Below are 6,456 nucleotides of genomic sequence, written 5' to 3'. Positions count from 1 at the left end.
TTAATCTTAATTCTTTTGTTACTAAAAAAAAAGCAGGGGGAAGTAGTGGAAATTATTTGAAGGACATCAAGGAAACTCATAGAATTAAGTGAAAGGATTTAAGGATTCAAAAAAAGGAGGTGGGGCAGATATTTCTCTTTCACAGGAGCGTGTGCTCTTTCTCTCTCTCCGTTGCTCATGTTTCATCTCTACGCATCTCTGTATGTTTACTTCATTCTGATATTTCCACTGTTCAGAAGAAAAAATAGCTGTTTTCTCATTGGTTCGAAACAGAAAAATTCCATGAAAGGGTTCAGATTGGTCTAGCTTGGCTTGTATGCCTAGTTTTTTTTAGAGACAGATTCTCACTCTGTGGCCCAGGCTAGAGTTCAGTGGTGCAATCCCTGCTCACTGCAACCTCATTTCCCAGGTACAAATGATTCTCCTGCCTCAGCCTCCCAAGTAGCTGGGACCACAGCTGCACACCATCACAACCGGCTAATTTTTTTTTTCGTTTTTAGTAGAGAAAGGGTTTCACCATGTTGGTCAGGCTGATCTCAAACTTCTGACCTCAGGTGACTCATCTGCTTCAGCCTCTTAAATACTCGGATTACAGGCATGAGCAACTGAACCAGGCCATATGCCTACTATTGAATGCTGCCTATCTCTACAGCCAGGAAGATGTGATGTTATGATTGGCACAATCTGAATCATGTGCCTGCTCCTGTGGACAGAGAAGCAGGATTTGTTGCCAGATGAAGAAAAGAAAGGCATTCTGGGCAGACAATAGTCACTGCATCCACTGACATTGTTGCTGTCAAATTTGCCTGTGATCACCTTGTTGCTGATTACAATGAATACTTTTCAACTCTTGCAATTATTTTAGTCTCTGAAGCCTTTGATGCTGTTGACAACTTCTTGAAATTCCCTTCTCCCTTTGTGTCAGTAATTAATTTTCTTGTGTTTTTCCTCTCTTTAACTCTGGCTGTTCATTTTATTAGGCTTTTTTTTTTTTTTTTTTTTTTCACCCTTCTTATTGGTTTTATCGAGGCTTTCATCTTTGACTTATTTCTCTTTTCCTTCTAGAGTACAGTATTCTGGATTATCTCATTTAATCCTACAGCTTCAATTATAACCTACCCATGAATGATTCTCAAATATCTTCCTCCAGGCCAGCTCTCACTTTGTGTGTTTAGGCTCACCCTTTAGTAATAAGGAACTCATTGCTTTAACTACAAAGGAAAATGAGGGGGTTAAACTATCTCTTGGCCACAGGAGATGCTGAATGTATTGTTAATACTCTAGAAACTGTGTCCTGTAACGTAGTTTATTTTTAAGTCTCTTCTATTCTTGACCACTTTGTTGTGCTTCCAAAGGAAGCACATTTTCTCATTATTTATATTTCATTTCTAATGATCAGATAGAAGCCAGAACAAGACATAATAATTAGAAAAAAAAACCAGAATGGGTATCTAATTCAGGATTATTGTGGGGATCCAGTGAGATAACTAATACATTTAAAGAATATTTGATAGGCCAGGCATGGTGGCTCTCGCCTGTAATCCCAGCACTTTGGGAGGCCGAGGCAGGTGGATCACGAGGTCAGGTGTTCGAGACCAGCCTGACCAACATGGTAAAACCCCATCTCTCCTAAAAATACAAAAATTAGCTGGACGTGTTGGCACGTGCCTGTAATCCCAGCTACTTGGGTGGCTGAGGCAGGAGAATCACTTGAAACTGGGAGGTGGAGGTTGCAGTGAGCTGAGACTGAGCCACCATACTCCAGCCTGGCAACAGAGTGAGATTCTATCTCAAAAAAAAAAAAAAGATGTCATAAACATCCATATATTACCAATTTGGACCAAACAAGGTACCATCTCTAAAAGATCCCTAGTGATTTCATTAATCATTTAAATTTAATTCAACATACAATGAATAGTCACAGTATGAAAATACATCTATTTCAACTCTAAAGCCAGCATCATATTAATAGAAAACATTTGGAGAAGTCCCATTAAAATCAGGAGCTAGGTGAAAATATCTGCCACCTCTATTTGGCACTATTTTGGAGATAGTAGCCATCACAAGAAAGGAGACAGAAATGAGAAGTATAAAAAGTGGAAAGGAAGAGGACAAAATTATAATTATTGTAAATATTATTGTTGGATTCCCAAAAAACTTGAGATAACTGAAAAATTACTACAGATGGTAAGGCAATTTAGTAAGTTGGCTAAGTATAAAATTAGCATACAGAAATGAATAGTTGATTTATTTACACATATTAACTAGTTAGTTTAGAAGATATAATGGTCAAAAAATTCCATTTACAAAAGAATGAAAATGTGGAAAATCTATTTGGAAGAAAAAAACATTAAACTGCAACTAAAGTCTCAAAAGAACCTTGAACAAGTGGAAAGATACAGCATATTCTTTTTTTTTCCATTTATTTCTTTTATTGCATTTTAGGTTTTGGGGTACATGTGAAGAACATGCAAAGTTGTTGCATAGGTACACACGTGGGAGTGTGATTTGCTGCCTTCCTCCCCATCACCTACATCTGGCATCTCTCCCCTGCTGTCTCTCCCCTACTCCCCACCCCCCACCGTCCCTCCCCTATTTCCCCCCAACTGACCCCAGTGTGTAGTGCTCCCCTCCCTGTGTCCATGTACAGGAAGACTTATTGTCACACACAGGTTAATTCAATAAAAAGACAACATAATTTTAATTTAACCAATCAAATTCTAAAGTTTGTATTTAAAAATAACAAGCAATAATATCTAAGAAAATATAGGAAAAGCCTAGAGTGTGGAGATAAACTAGCCTTTTCATATCTTGAAAGCAATCAATGAATAAAGGAGAACATTCAGAAATAGAATTTAGTAAATTATAAAATCAGCCTTTTAAATCAGTGGGAAAAAAATGATTTATATAAAAATGATATTAGGACTACTAATAGATACCTAGAAAATAAATGAAAACATAAGAGAGCTAAAAGAAAGCTCTGAAAATTTCCTTTTAAAAAAAATTGGGTATGGGAAAGCTATTTCTATATGCTATGTCATAGCATTCAGAAGCCATAAAAGATTTAAAAATTTGATTGCGTGAAAAAATAAAAATAAAGCTCTGCAAGATAAACAAAAAAGTCAAAAGACAAATGACAAACTTGGAAAAATATTTGCTAGTTATAACATAGGCAAGTGCTAATCTTTCTAATATAGAGAGAGCATTTAAAAATCAATAAGAAAATGACCAGGCCGGGCAAGGTGGCTCACACCTGTAATCCCAGCACTTCGGGATGCTGAGGTGGGTGGATCACCTGACATCAGGAGTTTGAGACCAGCGTGGCCAACATACTGAAACCCCATCTCTACTAAAAATACAAAAAATTAGCTGGGCATGGTAGCGGGCACCTGTAATCCCAACTACTCAGGAGGCTAAGGCAGGAGAATCGCTTGAACCCAGGATGTGAAGGTGTGGAGGTTGCAGTCTGCTGAGGTCATGCCATTGCACCCCAGCCTGGGCCTCAAGAGTAAAACTCCATCTCAAACANAAAAAAAAAAAAAAAGAAGAAGAAAAGAAAAAAAAACTGATTATATAAAGGAAAATACAAATGACCTTTAAACATATGAAACGATGCTTGCTCAGTCTTATTCACAAAAACAGAAACACAAATTCCAGTGACTGGAATATCATTTAAAAATTATTATATCAGCAAAGATCTAATGTGTTCTCATACATTGCTAGTTGAGTATAAGTTGGCAATTTGGCGTTATCTCACAGAATTATCATGCGACTCAACAGGTTTTCTCCTGGAAATTTATCCCGGACTTAATTCACTCATGTATGAAATAGATTACTCATTATAGCATTGTTTGTAATACCAAAAGATTTCACTAGTAGAGGATATACATAATAATAGATCCCTACACTGGGATACAGCAGCTATGGAGATCATCTTTATGTGGTACAGAATGAGCTCCATGATCAAATGTTATTCAGAAAAAGCATATACATATATGGTATGCATAAAGTATGTACATTATACATACCATATAATGTATGGTATGTATAGTATACTATCTTTTGTTTAAAAGCAGGATGTAAAATAATGTAAATTGTGTTTTATGTATAAATTGTCTTTGAACAGATACACAAGAGCTCATATTAGGTGCCTCTAAAAAAGGAAACAGTATAACTGGATTATAGCCATAGAGCTTTTTTACTTTGTACCCCTGTTATGCTTTCTGTTTCATGTGAATGTATATAACTCTAAAGTGTAAATATCAAATTTTAAAATGTTACCCCCTTTTCTCATTCATACAGCAGTATTTGCTTATTATTGAAATGATAAAATAACTCTGAGGCTACAACCTAAATAATGATTTTGTCTGAGGCTTAGTCCTACTTCATGAGTGGCAATGCCGTACAAAAGTCCTAGAGGGCAGAAAGTGGGACGACTGGGAGGTAGAACAGAAGTTACACTTCAGGCATTAGTCTACCATTTGGGAACTCTGACACATTACTTGGATGTTCCAATAATGCCTAATTCAGTTACCTTCAAAAGTTGTTAGACTAATGTCCCAATGAACTGATACCTCTTTGAGATGTAAGCATGAAACAGTTCTATGGCTTCCAACAACTACCACCACAGTGCTCAGTTGAAATGTTCTTTGTCATTGACTGACTTTCCTCATCAATATCTGATTCCACAATGTTCAGTTACTCTCAATTATTTATTTATTTTAACAAGCTCGCACTCTGTCAGCCAGGCTGGAGTGCGGTGGCATAATTGCAGCTCGCTGCAGCCTCAACCTCCCAGGCTCAAGTGATCCTCCTTCCTCATGCCCCACCGACCCTCCCCAGCCTCCCCAAGTCCACCCTGAGTCGCTGAGGGTATAGACACATGCCACCACATCCAGCTGATTTTTGTATTTTTTGTAGAGATGGAGTTTTGGCATGTCACCCAGGCTGGTCTCGAACTCCTGGCCTCAACCTACCCTCCACTCTAGGCCTCCCAAAATGTTGGGATTACAAGTGTGAGCCACCAGACCTGGCCTACTCTCATTTATTAAAGCCATCCCCTTTAGGCTGTAAAGTCCCGTTTGCTATAGTTTATCTTTTAATATTTAGAAATCCTTTTGTACCACATGACTCGACACGTACAAAGTACAAAAAGGCTCTATAAATTAGCCAGGCATGGTGGTGCATGCCTGTAGTCCCAGCTACTTAGGAGGCTGAGGTAGGAGAATCTCATGAAACTGGAAGGCAGAGTTTGCAGTGGGCCTGGATTGTGCCACTGCACTCCAGCCTGGGAACAGAGCAAGACTCCATCTCAAAAAAAAAAAAAAAAAAAAAAAAAAAAAAAAAAAAAAAAAAAAAAAAAAAAAAAAGGCTCTATAGTGAAGAGACTTGTTTACATCCTTTTACTCATAGGTCTTTCCTTTACTCTTGGTTATGAAGGTTATGCAGTATATGGATCTTCATTTATAACAGTATTTCTCAAAATTTGATGCAATTAAAAAACAATTGGGAGTCCTCTTTAAAGGTAGATTACGATTCAGTGAATATCGGGCAGAAGCTGAGATTCTGTATCTCAAACTCCCTGGTAATGCTGATGCTGCTGGTCTGGGAACCACACCTTTGAGTGGCAAGAGCCTATGTAATTGATGCCTCTGGCAGGTTGTATTTCCAGCATGTGTGACCTTATATGGAAACCCTGCATTGTTTGTCTCCCCCGAGGTTTGCAAGTTTCATTTATTTATTTATTTATTTATTTATTTATAATAGAGATAGGGTTTCTTTCACTATGTTGTCCAGGCTGGTCTCGAACTCTTCAGCTCAAACCATCCTAGTGACTCAGCTTCCCGAATAGCTGGTACTACAACCATGAGCCACCATAACCAGCTCCCAAATTTTCAGTATTCCTCCAAATACGTTCTATGTGTATGTAAGCATATACATACATAAATACATATTTAATTACATACACACGATAGCATATTATATACACTGTTCTAAGTTTTGTTCTCCACATTTTACCCCTTCCCAACTTAGTATGACTTGAAGCCTGTTCCATTCTGGTAACTGTAAAGCTGCCTTGTCTTTTTGGTGGCAAAATATTATTACACTGCACAGTGTAACTGTTATTTAGGAAATGAGTTTTCAAATGTTAGGAAAGTGGCCTACCCCTCTGACACACGTGCTCTCAGCTCTGCTTCCTTCTTTCTCTGACACGTCTTTTTGTTCCAGCAACATCTAGCCTGACACATCTATCCCACCTCTCCCCCAGTGAAGAGATAAAAAGAGGAAGACACGGTTACACCATAGTTCAGTATTTCCCTGAAAAGATAACCAGGATTAGTCAAGTCTTGAATGTACATGGATGGTGCTATAGCCGGCAATTCATTGACTTAATATATTGCATCTGTTTTCAGCTCTGGGTTCCAAGAATATGTGAAAGCTACATCTAGGCCCTGT

This window comes from Cebus imitator, unplaced genomic scaffold, assembly GCF_001604975.1.
Source record: "Cebus imitator isolate Cc_AM_T3 unplaced genomic scaffold, Cebus_imitator-1.0 Scaffold267, whole genome shotgun sequence".
NCBI lineage: Eukaryota > Metazoa > Chordata > Mammalia > Primates > Cebidae > Cebus > Cebus imitator.
This window is presented reverse-complemented; position numbering follows the sequence as displayed.